Below are 17,450 nucleotides of genomic sequence, written 5' to 3'. Positions count from 1 at the left end.
GGGTTAAAGTGTATCTAAAATGTCAGGCTATTTTAGACCAGAACCCTATGTTCTACATAGTAGTACACTCTATCCTGTAAAGAACAGGGAACAGCCTTAGAAAATGACCATTTATCCCATTTAGGTTTAATATAGCTGATCAGATACAATCTGCCCTGTTTAACTCCTGTTCGTTCTTTAAAAAAAACGAGGTTTCATTATTCAAAGTTCAGCGAGACAGACTCATTGCTCATTGGGGTTAATGTGAAGGTTTAAGTAGCTCACTTTAAAGCCAATGAACTTCCCATTTAAAAACCAGACAGGCTCTGTCTGTATGCTATGTCTTGCTTGTTCTATGTTGCTATTGTCTATATTGTAATTGTTTTTAATAACCTGCCCAGGGACTGCGGTTGAAAATTAGCCCGGTTGGCTAAAACCGGCACTTTTACTGAAATGTTGATTAATGTGCACTGTCCCTGTAAAAATAAAAATAAACTCAAACTCAAACTCAAACCAAGTTTGAAATCTCATATCATTGCTCCCATCTCCTCTCCTTCATCTGGAAGGCATGTAAGTGTTCCAAATAGAACTCTATATATAGAGGGCACTATTTTTGGACACAGTTCAGTTCAAAGGTAGTGCCTTATATAGGGATTAGGATAGCATTTGGGTCGCACACAAAGTATTGCTGGCTTTGTCAATCGGTGAGAGAAGGGGCTGACGCCTGCCTGCTCTATAGTCAGGGCACTGATGTGGTAAAAACTTCCTCCCTCCTTAAACGTGTTTCCTGAGAGAGGGGAAATGTTTGTGTGTGTGTGTTTGTGTTTGTGTGTATTTGTGTGTGTGTATTTGTGTGTGTGTGGTTTGTGTTTGTTTGTGTGTGTGTGGTTTGTGTTTGTTTGTGTGTGTGTGTATTTGTATTTGTGTGTGTGTGGTTTGTGTGTGTGTGTGTGTGTGTGTGTGTGTGTGTGTGTGTGTGTGTGTGTGTGTGTGTGTGTGTGTGTGTGTGTATGTGTGTGTGTGTGTGTGTGTGTGTGTGTGTGTGCCTCAGTGGAAGTACAACAAGTGGTCAGCAACAGGACAGGAGGATCAAACGGTGATAGATGTCAGGAGCTCTGTGAATCACTGTTCGGGGATGACCACAGGACACTATGAGGAGTCAGAGTTGGGGGGAGAGAGAGAGTGAGAGAGACAGAGTGAGAGAGAGAGAGAGAGAGAGAGAGAGAGAGAGAGAGAGAACAAAGGGGGACGTCTCTGACAGAGCATGTAATAACCTCACCGTTCTGAACCACTGAGCTCACCGCCATCCTTGGGCTCTCTTTTAAATTTTTTGATTTCACTCTCTTTCTTTCTCTCTCTCTCTCTCTCTCTCTCTCTCAATTCAATTCAATTTGCTTTACTGGCATGACGTAACAATGTGTATATTGCCAAAGCGTACTTTGGAGATTAAATCATTAATTTACAATACTAAAATAATAATAATCAAGATTGTCAGCAAAACAATCAGTAAGAACACGGATCAAGGGTCCAAACAATGGACAATAACCATAACAATGGTATGGAGGACATGTGCAGGCTGGTTGGTTAGTCAGACACTGTCCCTAATTTTATGGCAGGCAGCAATGTAGTGCAATGTAGTGCGCTGCCAAACCACAGCTCTCTGCGTCTTCCCCCAACACAATGGGTAGCCTATTCTCATCCTATTCTCATCATCCTTTGAGACCTTGAATAAGGGTTTCAAATCTGGGAAAATGACATTCTCTAATTGTTATATATTTTTGTACATTTTATCAGGAAATGCAGCTCTGTCACAGGTTCTGCTGGGGTTGCACAGCCTTTCCTCTACAGGGAGCCAGGCTTTCCTGTGTCTACACTTCTCAATGGCAAGGCTGGGCTCACTGAGCCTGTACTTTGTCAAGGTTTTTCTAAGGTTTTGATCAGTAACCGTGGTCAAATAGTTTGCCACCGTGTACTGCCGATCTACGGCCAGATAGCACTGCTTTTAGCTTTGTGTTTCAATACAAGGAATGTCGTTTTATTTTGACTGTTGTCATTTGGTTTATTCTGATTGATTGGATGTTCTAGTCCTGAGGTTTCAGTGTGTTACTAGAACAGGTCTGTGAACTCAGCCCCAGGACCAGCTGGATGAGGGGACTGAGGTTTCAGTGTGTTACTAGAACAGGTCTGTGAACTCAGCCCCAGGACCAGCTGGATGAGGGGACTGAGGTTTCAGTGTGTTACTAGAACAGGTTAGTGAACTCAGCCCCAGGACCAGCTGGATGAAGGGACTGAGGCTTCAGTGTGTTACTAGAACAGGTTAGTGAACTCAGCCCCAGGACCAGCTGGATGAAGGGACTGAGGCTTCAGTGTGTTACTAGAACAGGTCTGTGAACTCAGAGCCAGGACCAGCTGGATGAAGGGACTCTTTTCTTTGCTCAGCTCTTGGTATTGCAGGGCCTGGTAATGATGTGAAAGGGGGAAACTGTGTTTTTAATGTATTAGTGGATATTTGGCCTATTTCTGCCCTGTATGCATTGTAAGTAGTTTTCCTCTGGACATGTAGGAGAATCTTCTGGAACTCTGCATACAGGGTGTTTGTCCCATTTGATGAAATCTTGTTTTGCAAGTGGACCCCACACCTCGCTGCCATAAAGTGTAATTGGTAGGTATTTACAATTTAATATATATTTTTTTAATTGCTTAGAATTGCCTGTGTGATTTCTCTCAGTTATTAATTCGCTGCCTCATGTAGGTGCCCAGTTGAGCTTATTTTTCAACTTAATTAATTGTAGTGTGCAGTGCTCTATATATTTTGGACCAATTGAGAACTTTTTTCTAATTCCCTGAGATCTGGATCTTCTCTGGAAAATCATTATTTTAGTCCTTTTGGGTTTACTGCCAGGGCCCAGGTCTGGCAGTACTGCTCTAGTAGGTCCAGGCTCTGCTGTAGGCCATGTGCTGTGGGTGACAGCAGGCAAGGGTCATCTGAGAAGAGTAGGCATTTAACCTCTGAATTGTGGAGACTAACACCAGGGGCTGAGGATTTTCCTAGAATAGTGGGCAATTCGTTGATGGAAATATTGAAGGGTGCAGGGCTCAGATTGCAACCCTGGCGAAGGCCCTGGTTATTTTCGTGTCAATTTAGATGATGCACGTATTGCCAGTATACATTGATTTAATGATGTCATATATTTACACCACTTTCAATAATAATAATAACTTTGTAGAACAGTCCTTTATGTATAGAATAGAATCAAATGCATTTTGGAAGAAAGCTAGTGGTGGACATGTTTATCTATATTTATCTCTCTCTCTCTGTCTCTCTCGCTCAATCTCTCTGTCATTCTCACTCTCTCTCTCTCTCTCTCTCTCTCTCTCCTTCTCTCTCTCATTCTCTCTCATTCTCTCTCTCTCTCTCTGTCTCTGTCTCTCTCTCTCTCTCTCTCTCTCTCTCTCTCTCTCTCTCTCTCTCTCTCCCCTCTCTCTCTCATTCTCTCTCATTCTCTCTCATTCTCTCTCTCTCTCTGTCTCTGTCTCTCTCTCTCTCTCTCTCTCTCTCTCTCTCTCCCCTCTCTCTCTCATTCTGAGGTTCATTCTATATGACAAGGTGCCTCCCCATCCCACTCCTCATTCTCTGGTATCAGCGCTTCGGACGTCCTCCGTCAGAACAGGTCTAACGACGTCTTCTGACAGAACAGGCTCTGATTATCTAACGACGTCCTCCGTCAGAACAGGTTCTGATCGTCTAACGACGTCTTTCTACAGAACAGGCTCTGATGATCATCTTCAGACATCTTCCTACAGAACAAGCTCTGATCGTCTGGATGGCTGGCTGCACCCAGCAGCACCTCTACTACATCAATCAGAAACACCTCAAGGCTTGACTTCAGTTGCTAGGAATGCCGATGAGGCTCTGAGATCCAATTTGTTTGTGCTGAAATTACTTCCATCCCATTGCCACAGAACATTAGGGACAGTGAAGGAATGTCCCCCAGGTGCCTCTCTCTCTCTCTCTCTCTCTCTCTCTCTCTCTCTCTCGCTCTCTCTCTCTCGCTCTCACTCTCTCCCGAGCCTCTGGGCTTGCAGACAGGTGATGGGCTTGGAAGGGGTAATGGATCATGAAGATCATTTTCAGTCTGTAGACTCTTCTGTCCGTGTTCCTCTTTCTCTCCCTCTTCCACTTCCTCTTCCCTTCTTCCCCTCCCAACCTTCCTCTCTCCTTCTCGACCTTCCTCCCTCCTTCCCTCTCTCCCTCTCTGCCCCTTACCTCCCTCCTTCCCTGGATACAGTAGGGACATAGAGAGGATCCTAAACAGCTGTGTGTCATTATGCTTCTCTATTGTAACAGAACAGTTACATGGTAATACAGAATGGAACTTCGAAATAAATTGTAAAACAAAATCATAATAATCTCATGTTCAGCCGTCACACACATTATCGCCAAATAAACTCCTCAAACTTGTATAATTTCCGGCTCATGCTCTTGCCACGAAAGCAAAGTTTTGAGTTGGAGAATCGCTTGTGAATATGTTTTTCAGCCTACATGGAGTTTGCACAACAAGCTCTTAACCTGGCTGAGTTTCCAATAGGGACATGGAGAGGATCAAACCACCAGTGGCCATTTTAACATGTAAATCCTGGAGGGGCAAAGTCTCAAACGTTTTTTCTTTAGATGCATGCCAGCAAAGCCACTACACAACACTATACAAATCATCAAATGCACTATAACGGCGCCCACAAACTGTTAGGGCATAAATCTGTTAGGGCCGACATAAAGCTGTCCAAACAGCAGAGTTTTCTTTCCAGCACCATGGAGTAAATCCTTACCACCGCTACACCTGGCTATCAACGGAGCCTTTTCTGTCAGCAAAATAATCCATTCACCCTCGTTTGAATAAATGTAGTTTGTACTGACAATTGACATGTACAAACTACGGCATAAGGGAACGATGAGCGGATAAGAGGCATTCCGTCATTTCAATTAAGACGTTAATGAGCGAGCGGTGACGGATGTAGTCAATATAAATATTTGTTCAGCACTTTTGAAATGTACAGTGACAGAATGCAGAACATGGGCTACTCTTACAGTATTCTCCCTGTACACCAAGTCAGAACCGTAGGATAAAGAAAGGGGCATATAAGCAGACAATGAAAGCTCTTACAATATTCAATGATTACATTTCTCTAAAACAGGTTATAGGCTACATGCACACCACCAAGTCAGAACAGTAACGTTAGGCAAAATGAAGAGGTGAAAATAGACCAAATTATTAAGGTGAGGCACATGGGCTACAAACAGTTTACTATACAACATACACTTTGTGTTACTTTCTTAGCTACAGTATACACAGCTCCCTGGCCCATTACATTATTTATGCAACAGCATATAATACATTTTTGGAGTCACCTTATTGTGACGTACTCACTTGAACAGGAAGGTGGCTCGGCAGTCCTTCGACGGGCAAATTCTGTCATCAAAGAAAGAGAAAGATTTTGCATTTCCGAGTTAGATGACCATACAAAACGTATTTAATTCGTCCGAGCTCGTTTATTCCCAACTTCCCAGTTGCTTGTGGTTAGCCACTGTCACTATTCCTTCCAAACCACTCATTGTTAAATTTGCAATTTCCAACATAAGGTTTATGTCCATTGGCCCATGAGCACCGCTACGTTTTATCTATAATTTCTCTTCCTTATTTATCTTCATATGACAAGGATTAAAAAGGATTTGCCATTAGATTGTCGACTTGATTCATGATGATGACTGCTAGCTAAGACTTTGAAGGTAAGATGTTGACATGATCAGTCCAATCAAAGCTACTGTACATATAACGTGATTTTACATAATTTTATCTGTGGCCATTGACCTTGAGCCTTCTTGGAAGGGCACTTGTAATTAAGCTCTACGGCAGAACCTAAAGGTCTGAAATTTTGGATGTCTACCCTTACTAAGGACTTAAACTTGGCAATGACGTAGTGTCCCAATGAGTGACAGAACACTGAGCCAATCACGGTGCAATGCTCCTATTTTCTGCTGGCTTGCCCCACCACCACAGAAAGCACTGAGCTAGGGTGAAACACCTGCATTTTGGAGCTGCCTTACTTAAGAAAACAAAAAATAGACCATGTGTCTTTATTAACTAAGTGATATATTTTTGATTTACACTATCGTACAACATTTAGGGTCACTTTCAAATGTCCTCGTTTTTGAAGGAATTAAAATCCATTAATCCATTAAAATAACATAAAATTTATCATAAATACAGTGGATAACAGTTTTCAGCTGTGCTAACATAATTGCAAAAAGGGTTTTCTAATGATCAATTAGCCTTTTAAAATGATTAACTTGGATTAGCTAACACAACGTGCCATTGGAACACAGGAGTGATGGTTGCTGATAATGGGTCTCTGTACGCCTATGTAGATATTCCATAATAAAACCAGCCGTATCCAGCTACAATAGTCATTTAACAACATTAACAATGTCTACACTATATTTCTGATCCATTTGATGTTATTTTAGTGGAAAAAAAATAAGCTTTTCTTAAAAAAAAAAGGAAATATCTAAGTGACCCCAAACTTTTGAACTTTAGTGTACATTGTTTGCAAATTGATATGTGACACGAATTAATGCCAAAATGACATGCAAAACAGGCAAGCGACCCCCCAAAATATCTATTTATATATATTTTATTTGTATATATATTTGTATATATATTTATATAGATTTATTATTATTTTTTTGCGAAAATGTGGAGCTGAAAAGGAATGACGGGTCGCCACTGCAAACCACGCAGTTTTGTGCAAACAAAACAAAACAAAACAAACAAACAAACAAATGAAGAAAACTGTTACTAAACAAAAGGTCTTCTGAAATGAATCAAACCGGAGCCTCCTTTGGTCTGTATTTAAACCAGAAGAGGTTTTGCATCGTGACGTTTTCCTCTCTTCTTTCTCGTGTGTCTTAGTAGATGAAGGAGGAATGTCTTGAGGCTGTCACAGTTCAGTGTTTCCCATACATCTGTTCCTCTCTGTCACAGTTCAGTGTTTCCCATACATCTGTTCCTCTCTGTCACAGTTCAGTGTTTCCCATACATCTCTTCCTCTCTGTCACCAGCCCTTCCTCTCTGTCACAGTTCAGTGTTTCCCATACATCTCTTCCTCTCTGTCACCAGCCCTTCCTCTCTGTCACAGTTCAGTGTTTCCCATACATCTCTTCCTCTCTGTCACCAGCCCTTCCTCTCTGTCACAGTTCAGTGTTTCCCATACAATTCTTCCTCTCTGTCACCAGCCCTTCCTCTCTGTCACAGTTCAGTGTTTCCCATACATCTCTTCCTCTCTGTCACCAGCCCTTCCTCTCTGTCACAGTTCAGTGTTTCCCATACATCTCTTCCTCTCTGTCACCAGCCCTTCCTCTCTGTCACAGTTCAGTGTTTCCCATACATCTCTTCCTCTCTGTCACCAGCCCTTCCTCTCTGTCACAGTTCAGTGTTTCCCATACATCTGTTCCTCTCTGTCACAGTTCAGTGTTTCCCATACATCTCTTCCTCTCTGTCACAGTTCAGTGTTTCCCATACATCTCTTCCTCTCTGTCACCAGCCCTTCCTCTCTGTCACAGTTCAGTGTTTCCCATACATCTGTTCCTCTCTGTCACAGTTCAGTGTTTCCCATACATCTCTTCCTCTCTGTCACAGTTCAGTGTTTCCCATACATCTCTTCCTCTCTGTCACCAGCCCTTCCTCTCTGTCACAGTTCAGTGTTTCCCATACATCTGTTCCTCTCTGTCACAGTTCAGTGTTTCCCATACATCTCTTCCTCTCTGTCACAGTTCAGTGTTTCCCATACATCTCTTCCTCTCTGTCACCAGCCCTTCCTCTCTGTCACAGTTCAGTGTTTCCCATACATCTCTTCCTCTCTGTCACAGTTCAGTGTTTCCCATACATCTCTTCCTCTCTGTCACATACTGTATCTCCATATACCAGCCCTCCCTCTCTGTCACATACTGTATCTCTATATACCAGCCCTCCCTTTCTGTCACTTACTGTATCTCTATATACCAGCCCTCCCTCTCTGTCACATACTGTATCTCTATATACCAGCCCTCCCTCTCTGTCACATACTGTATCTCCATATACCAGCCCTCCCTCTCTGTCACATACTGTATCTCTATATACCAGCCCTCCCTCTCTGTCACATACTGTATCTCTATATACCAGCCCTTCCTCTCTGTCACATACTGTATCTCCATATACCAGCCCTCCCTCTCTGTCACATACTGTATCTCTATATACCAGCCCTCCCTCTGTTGCTTTCCTTGTCCCTCTCTCTCTATGTTACTCTCTCTCTCCCTTGTTCTCTCTCTGTGTCTTCTCTCTCTCTCTCTCTCTCTCTCTCTCTCTCTCTCTCTCTCTCTCTCTCTCTCTCTCTCTCCCTCTCTCCCTCCCTCCCTCCCTCCCTCCCTCCCTCCCTCCCTCCCCACACAGACACAATACGCCCTGGTCCCAACCTCACACACATTACCGGGAACCCATCAAGCCTCTTGAACAAGCTTTACCAGAAAACCATTAAGCCTATTGATATGATCTTATCTTTCTAATTTTTGTTGTCAAGATATTATAAAGGTATTTTGTATTTCTCCCCTCTTTTCTTTCTATTCTCCCTCAAAGATTCTTTCTTCCTCTTAATATAGTTCTATAATAAATCATCTACTGTTTACTCCTCCTGGAGAGAGACACAGCCTCTGACACTGTTTACTCCTCCTGGAGAGAGACACAGCCTCTGGTACTGTTGTCTCCTCCTGGAGAGAGACACAGCCTCTGGTACTGTTGTCTCCTCCTGGAGAGAGACACAGCCTCTGGTACTGTTGTCTCCTCCTGGAGAGAGACACAGCCTTTGGTACTGTTGTCTCCTCCTGGAGAGAGACACAGCCTCTGGTATGAATTGTTACTGGCAAGTATGAGTAAAAAATAAACATCAAGCCTTAATTAGGCATTTCTAAACTGCTTGTGAACACTGGACCAGAGTGTCTGAGAAGAGAAGAGCTGTATCGTGTCTTTAGGAGGGTGTTAGCTGCTACAAAGGCTCTTTGTGTGGTTGAGATGATGGTGATGCACCACCCCAGGGAGGCTCAGAATGTGGTCATATCTATTGAGAATGGAAAGCCAGCTGCATCATAGATAGTGTTAGTGAGTGCCTTTTGTAGGGTTCAGTAACAAAGCTATCTATCGATCTATCTATCTATCTATCTATCTATCTATCTATCTATCTATCTATCTATCTATCTATCTATCTATCTATCTATCTATCTATCTATCTATCTATCTATCTATCTATCTATCTATCTATCTATCTATCTATCTATCTATCTATCTATCTATCTATCTATCTATCTATCTATCTATCTATCTATCTATCTATCTATCTATCTATCTATCTATCTATCTATCTATCTATCTATCTATCTATCTATCTATCTATCTATCTATCTATCTATCTATCCATCCATCCATCTATCCATCTATCCATCCAATATCAACATACAGTAGCTCTTAAATAAAAGGTTCTCATCAGCAACAATAACAACAACAACATCACTAAGTTCAACAACAACAAACAACAAGCCAGGGTTAAACCTCCGAAGCCTGCTGAGGGTTGGAGGGAGGGGAGGAAGAGGAAGAGGAGGAAGAGGAGGCTATGAGCTGGGGGATGTATGATGGGAGAGGAGGAAGAGATGAAGAAGAGGGGGACAGTCGAAGGAGGCTATGAGCTGGGGTTGCCCTCCAGTTGACCGTGTGGAGGAGGAAGGTTGTCGACACGGCAGGAGGCTTTTCCCTGCTGTGATAGGTGTGTGTGTGTGTTTGTGTTATGAAAAGATCAGTGGGTGCAGAGCTGCAGACTGTCTGTGTGCGTCTCTCATAGCACCTTATATTCCCTGTATCGAGCCCTATGGAGCCTGGTGAAAAGTTGTGCATTCTAAAGGAAACAGGTTGCATTTGAAACACAGAGATATACTGCGGACTTCTTCTGATAGCAGACACACGGGCACTGCCGAATCATGTGAAAGAACCTCTCTTTCTCTCTCTCTCTCCTTCCTACCTAGTCGTCACTATCCTACCCAGTCGTCACTATCCTACCCAGTCGTCACCATCCTACCCAGGTGTCCCTATCCTACCCAGTCGTCACTATCCTACCCAGTCGTCACTATCCTACCCAGTCATCACTATCCTACCCAGTCGTCACTATCCTACACAGTCGTCCCTATCCTACCCAGTCGTCACCATCCTACCCAGTCGTCACCATCCTACCCAGTCGCCACTATCCTACCCAGTCGTCCCTATCCTACCCAGTCGTCACTATCCTACCCAGTCGTCCCTATCCTACCCAGTCGTCACTATCCTACCCAGTCGTCCCTATCCTACCCAGTCGTCACTATCCTACCCAGTCGCCACTATCCTACTGAGTCGTCACTATCCTACCCAGTCGTCACTATCCTACCCAGTCGTCACCATCCTAACCAGTCGCCACTATCCTACCGAGTCGTCACTATCCTACCCAGTCGTCACTATCCTACCCAGTCGCCACTATCCTACCCAGTCGTCACTATCCTACCCAGTCGTCACAATCCTACCCAGTCGTCACTATCCTACCCAGTCGTCACTATCCTACCCAGTCTCCACTATCCTACCCAGTCGTCACTATCCTACCCAGTCGCCACTATCCTACCCAGTCGTCACTATCCTACCCAGTCGCCACTATCCCGTACTGTTATCAATATCCCACCCAGGTGTAACTATTTTTCTAGATTATTCCAGGTATTATCTCATAATCTCTGATGAGATTGACACTTGTGTCAGTTCTAGTCCAGTCTGGTCTGGTCTGAATCTAGTAACTACCTTCTACTCTGTCCTCTCCAACCTTTGTCAACAACATGATGTCAAGCCAGTGGACTCTGTGTCTCAGTCCCAAATGCAACCCTAATACCTTTACTAGTTTTGACCAGGGCACATAGTGGCTCTGATCAACAGTAGTGCACTACGTAGGGAATAGGGTGCCATAGGGCCCTGGTCTAAAGTAGTGCACTATATAGGTAATAGGGTGCCATTGGGCTCTGGTCTAAAGAAGTGCACTACATAGGGAATAGGGTGCCATTGGGCTCTGGTCTAAAGTAGTGCACTATATAGGGAATAGGGTGCCATAGGGTTCTGGTCTAAAGTAGTGCACTACATAGGGAATAGGGTGCCATTGGGCTCTGGTCTAAAGTAGTGCACTATATATAGGGAATAGGGTGCCATTGGGCTCTGGTCTAAAGTAGTGCACTACATAGGGAATAGGGTGCCATTTGGAACACATCCTGTGGTGACCCGTCTCCCTGATCCTCCACCTAGCTGCCTGTCAGTCAGTGCCTGGGGAAGGATGCTGTCTCCCTGATCCTCCACCTAGCTGCCTGTCAGTCAGTGCCTGGGGAAGGATGCTGTCTCCCTGATCCTCCACCTAGCTGCCTGTCAGTCAGTGCCTGGGGAAGGATGCTGTCTCCCTGATCCTCCACCTAGCTGCCTGTCAGTCAGTGCCTGGGGAAGGATGCTGTCTCCCTGATCCTCCACCTAGCTGCCTGTCAGTCAGTGCCTGGGGAAGGATGCTGTCTCCCTGATCCTCCACCTAGCTGCCTGTCAGTCAGTGCCTGGGGAAGGATGCTGTCTCCCTGTGTTGACTGCTGTGCTGCCTGCCCCCATGCTGTGACACATCTGGGCTCTATATGACTCTGACTGCATCTCTATATTCCCTTTATGCTGGACTACGTTGGACCAGGGCCTTGTAGAGAACAGAGTTCCAATTAACTCTGATATTGTTTTATTTGTATTAGGATATTGAACATTAGAATGAATAAATTTAATCATTGAATACAGAATTGTAAATTGTATTTCATGATTTGAAACTGAATTGAGTGAATATTGCATTAATTAAGAAAAAAATCTATATTTACATGATCTGCTTCAATATGGTAGACATCGCATATATTGTCTGTGTATCAATTTTAAAAACAATGATTTCCAGTTTATTAAAGCTTCATATATTAAACTTCTCCGAGGCACTCAGATTCAGTTCTCTAAATTCACATTCAATACCAGATACAACATCCTGATACTTTGCCAGCCAGGAAAGGTAGAATTGATTACTCTCTGTGTTAGACAGAAGGGTCTGTGCTATCTGGGATCCTTGGGATGTCCCTACCCCTCTGAAGAACAATGGGGAAATAAAATATATGGTTGAACCGTACTGGAAAGAACAATGGGAAAATAAAATATCAAAGTCATCATAGTACTGTTGTAGTCAGGTCAGCACGATAGTTCCCTCAAAAAAGAAATTCCCTCCAGTGTTAATTTTGTCAGCTATTTTCGATTTAGTTTTAACTTCAGTTTTAGTCCTAAAAATACCTCTTCTAGTCAGTTACAATTTAGCCATTTAATCCTTCATTCGTTTTAGTTATTATCAGTTGACTAAAACTCCGGACAATTGTAGTCTAGAACACGGTTATGCCTAACATTTTTTAGAAGCATTAGAACAGAACCTTGACAGGAATTGTCGTCACATAATGGTCAGTGAGCCGTGTCCAACTGGGCCTACAATCTGTCCTATACCTTTGCTGGTAGCATTGATATTGTGGCAGATTGTAACCACTGTCAGCCATAATGAACTATATGGGCTATAAAGACTTGGCTACAGGTTAAACAATTTACAGCTCTGATTTTCACCCCATTATTACTGTCAATGGGGGTAATTAACAGCAATTTAAGAATTTAAGCTTTACAAAAATGCCAGAAGTATTTCTACACTCCTAATACTCAACAAATAGCATTAGTTTTTCCCATAGGACAAAAAGTACCTGCAACTCGTATGTGAGGACCACAGTGTTCAAAGCATAACCAGGCTATGGAAGTAAGAGAGAGAGCAAGCATTGTTTCTAGTTGAGGTCAACTGGTTGAAACACCATTGTTTTCACGTTATTTCAACCCCAAAATGAAATATGATGACATTGAATCAACGTGGAAAACTGACTGGATTTGAAAAAACAGGCAGCATAAAAGGGAATTTCGTATTTTTGTTCACCGCATTTTTTTTTACAACCTCAATCCAATGACATGGTCGCATTTTAGTTGACATCTCAACCAAATGTAAATCAAAACTAGCCGTTGAGTTGACAGCTGTGCCCATTGGGTGTCCTGGCTTTACATCAGTTCAAAAGACCGCCTGAAAGACCTCATTTCCGCCAATAAGAGGATTGTATGAAATATTCTGCATGCATGTTTAGGATCGGACAAAACCAATACAATGTTACATCAATGTCCATTAGTCTCACGTGGAATTCTCGTCTCGTACAAATTTTCGGCTACTAAAATGAAAAGTAATTTGTAATAGTTATTGGGTTTTCTTTCCAAGGCATCGTGTCTTGTTATCATTATAGTTTTAGTCAGGAAAAAATAAGTTATTATTGAGAGAAATTAATACTGATTTCCTGACAGGAATATCTAGTTATTCTATTGTATCTATTATGATGTGTATTAGTATGATGTGTATTAGGTCCCGGGGGGCTTTGTTAAACACTGAGTCTGAACTACAAGACGTTATGATGATCTGGCCATCAGCTGAACCACTGGGATCTGAAATGACAGTAGACCGCAATGAACTGTAATAATTACAAGATAATAGAATCTCTCATATGATCAATTAAGCTTTTAAATATCTTAATGGAATTAAGATGGAGGAGCAGAGAAGCAGGTTGGCTGTTGGCTGGAACAAAGAGAGGCCGTTAGGCAGGTTGGCCGTTGGCTGGAACAAAGCGTCCAATTGTAATTAGGGTCCTTTTATTGATGAAACTATATTTCAGAAGCAGTTATGTGGTTGGCTGGAACAAAGAGAAGCAGTTAACCGATTGGCTGGAACAAAGCCTACAATCATAATTAGGGCTGTCCTTTTAGAAAGCCTGTTCGTCTGTTAACTCAAACTTCTTTTGAAAAAGGGAGAAACATTGAAGAGATGAGGAATAAAGTTAGATAGAAAAGAGATCCAGACAGTCATGCCAGGATTAGTCGTCAGTTCAAAGCATCAGATGAACGCCGGTTCAACACACATCAAACCATATAGATGATATAGACACTACATGACCTTAAGTATGTGGACACCTGCTTGTCGAACATCTCATTCCAAAATCATGGGTATTAATATGGAGTTGGTCCCCATATTTGCTGATATAACAACCTCCACTTCTGGGAAGGCTTTCTTCTAGATGTTGGAACGTTGCTGGGGAGACTTTTCCATTCAGTAACAAGAGAATTAGTGAGGTCGGTCACTGATGTTGGGCTATCAAGCCTGGCTCGCAGTTTGCTTTCCAATTCACCCCAAAGGTGTTCGATGGGGTTGAGGTCAGGGCTTTGAGCAGGCCAGTCAAGATATTCCACACCAATCTCAACAAACCATTTCTGTATGGACTTTGCTTTGTGCACGGGGGGCATTGTCATGCTGAAACAGGAAAGGGCCTTCCCCAAACTGTTGCCACAAAGTTGGAAGCACAGAATCATCTAGAATGTCATTGTATGCTGTAGCGTTAAGATTTCCCTTCACTGGAACTAAGGGGCCCAGACCAAACTATGAAAAACAGCCCCAGACCCTTATTCCTACTCCACCAAACTTTACAGTTGGCACTATGCATTCGGGCAGGTAGCGTTTTACGGGCAGATAGTGTGATTCATCACTCTAGAGAACGCGTTTCCACTGCTCCAGAGTCCAATGGCGACGAGCTTTACACCATTCCAGCCGACGCTTGGAATTGCACATGGTGATCTTCGGCTTGTGTGCAGCTGCTTGGCCACGGAAACCCATTTCATGAAGCTCCTGATGAACAGTTCTTGTGCTGACGTTGCTTCCAGAGACAGCTTGGAACTTGACAGTGAGAGTTGCAGCTGAGGACAGACAATTTGTATGCGCTAACGCACTTCAGCACTCAACAGTCTCGATCTGTGAGATTCTGTGGCCTACCACTTCACGGCTGAGACGCTGTTGTTCCTAGACATTTCCACTTCACAATAACAGCACTTACTGTTGACTGGGGGTGGCTCTAGCAGGGCAGACATTTGATGAACTGACTTGTTGGAAAGGTGGTATCCTATGTAAGGTGACACACTGAAAGTCAATGAGCTCTTCAGTAAGGCCATTCTACTGTCAATGGTTGTCTATGGAGATTGCATGGCTGTGTGCTCGATTTTACACACCTGTTGAGATAGCCCAATCCACTCATTTGAAGGTGTGTCCACATACTGCTGTATATATAGTGTAACTTCATCATCTTTCTGAAATCTGATACATTTGGAGTCAAAGTTGAGCTATTATCATAACATCTGTTAATTGCAGGAAGCCAAGGTCTCCAAGGATGTGTGTGAGTGTGTGTGTGTGTGTGTGTGTGTGTGTGTGTGTGTGTGTGTGTGTGTGTGTGTGTGTGTGTGTGTGTGTGTGTAGTCTTCTGAAGAATCAGAGCAATCTGAGAATAATATGGTTGGCAGATGTTTAATGAGGAGCTACGTATCTTTATCACACACACACACCCACCCCCCACACACACCCACCCCCCCCCCCCACACACACACACCCACCCCCCACACACACATAAACACACACACATACACACCCACCCACACACACCCACACACTCACCCACACATCCATACACACACACACACACACATAGATATACACCCACACATACACCCACACACACATACACCCCCCCCCCCACACACACACACATACGCACACACACACACACACAGCCACACACCCACACATACACACACCCAAACTCACACACACACACACCAGACCAACCTGACCTGACCAGACCAGACCAACCTGACCAGACCAACCTTACCAGACCAACATTACCAGACTAACCTCACCAGACCACCCCTACCATACCAAACTTACCAAACTAACCATACCAATCCAACCTTACCAGAACAACTCTACCAGGCCAACCCTTTCAGACAAACCCTACCAGGCCAACATTTCCAGACCACCCCTACCAGACCACCACTAACAGACCAACCTTAACAGACCAACCCCACCAGACCAAACCCACCAGTCCAACCCTACGAGACCAACCCCACCAGACCAAACCCACCAGACCAACCCTTCCAGACCAGACAAACTCTAACAGACCAGACCAAAATTACTAGTCCAATCCTACCAGACCAACCCTACCAGACCAACCCTACCAAACCAAACCAAACCAAACCAACCCTACCAGACCAACCTTACCAGAACAGACCAACCCTAACAGACCATACCAACCTTACCAGACCAACCTTACCAGACCAACCCTACCAGACCAACCTTACCAGACCAACCCTAACAGACCAACCTTACCAGACAAACCCTACCAGACCAGACCAACCCTAACAGACCAACCCGACCAGACCAACCTTACCAGACAAACCCTACCAGAACAGCCTTACAAGTCCAACTGTATCAGACAAACCTTACCAGACCAACCCTACCAGATGAACCTTACCAGACCAACCTTACCAGACCAACCTTACCAGACAAACCTAACCAGACCAACCCTACCAGATGAACCTTACCAGACCAACCTTACCAGACCAACCTTACCAGACCAACCCGACCATACCAACCCGACCAGGTTCCTGGTAAACAGGTCAGATGTGTGAGGTTCCTGGTAAATATATCAGATGTGTGAGGTTCCTGGTAAACATATCAGATGTGTGAGGTTCCTGGTAAACATATCAGATGTGTGAGGTTCCTAAGATTCTACCTCCATTCTGAAAGCCTTGAACCAGCATATTTTAGATGCAGGCAGTTTATTTGAAAAGGTCAAAGGTATAACTGAGCCCCCTATAAATTTACCTGACACCCCTGTACACTCCTTCACCAGGTTCTCCTTTTCATCCTTCTCTGTTTCAAAAGTGTGTAAAGCCCTGAAAGAAATTGATACAAAAAATAATAATCCCTGGCCCTGATGAACTAGATCCCCCCCCTCCTACACCTAGCCGCAGACATCATTGCTCCCCCTTAACATGTATTTTTAACCCTACGCTTGATGTTGATGTCCCAAGTTATGGAAATCTGATTTTGTACTGCCTCTCCTGAAAGGTGGAGATCCCTCACTACTTGACAACTATCGACCCATATCAAAATTGTCTGTACTGTCAAAGGTACTGGAGTCCTTAGTTAGTAGGCAGCTAAAGACCTACTTCCAAGAAAACAACATCTTAAATGGAATGCAATCAGGTTTTTGGTCTGGCCACAGCACTATTTCAGCAACATTGAATGTTTTAAATGACATGCTCTTGAGAAGAAGTTACATTGTGTTTCTGTCTTTATTGATTTTTTGAAGGCTTTGGACACCGTGGACCATGCTGTGTTAGTGCAAAGGTTAAAATGTTGTGGAATTACTGGCTATGCTC

Source organism: Oncorhynchus kisutch, linkage group LG21, assembly GCF_002021735.2.
Source record: "Oncorhynchus kisutch isolate 150728-3 linkage group LG21, Okis_V2, whole genome shotgun sequence".
Classification (NCBI taxonomy): Eukaryota; Metazoa; Chordata; class Actinopteri; order Salmoniformes; family Salmonidae; genus Oncorhynchus; species Oncorhynchus kisutch.
This window is presented reverse-complemented; position numbering follows the sequence as displayed.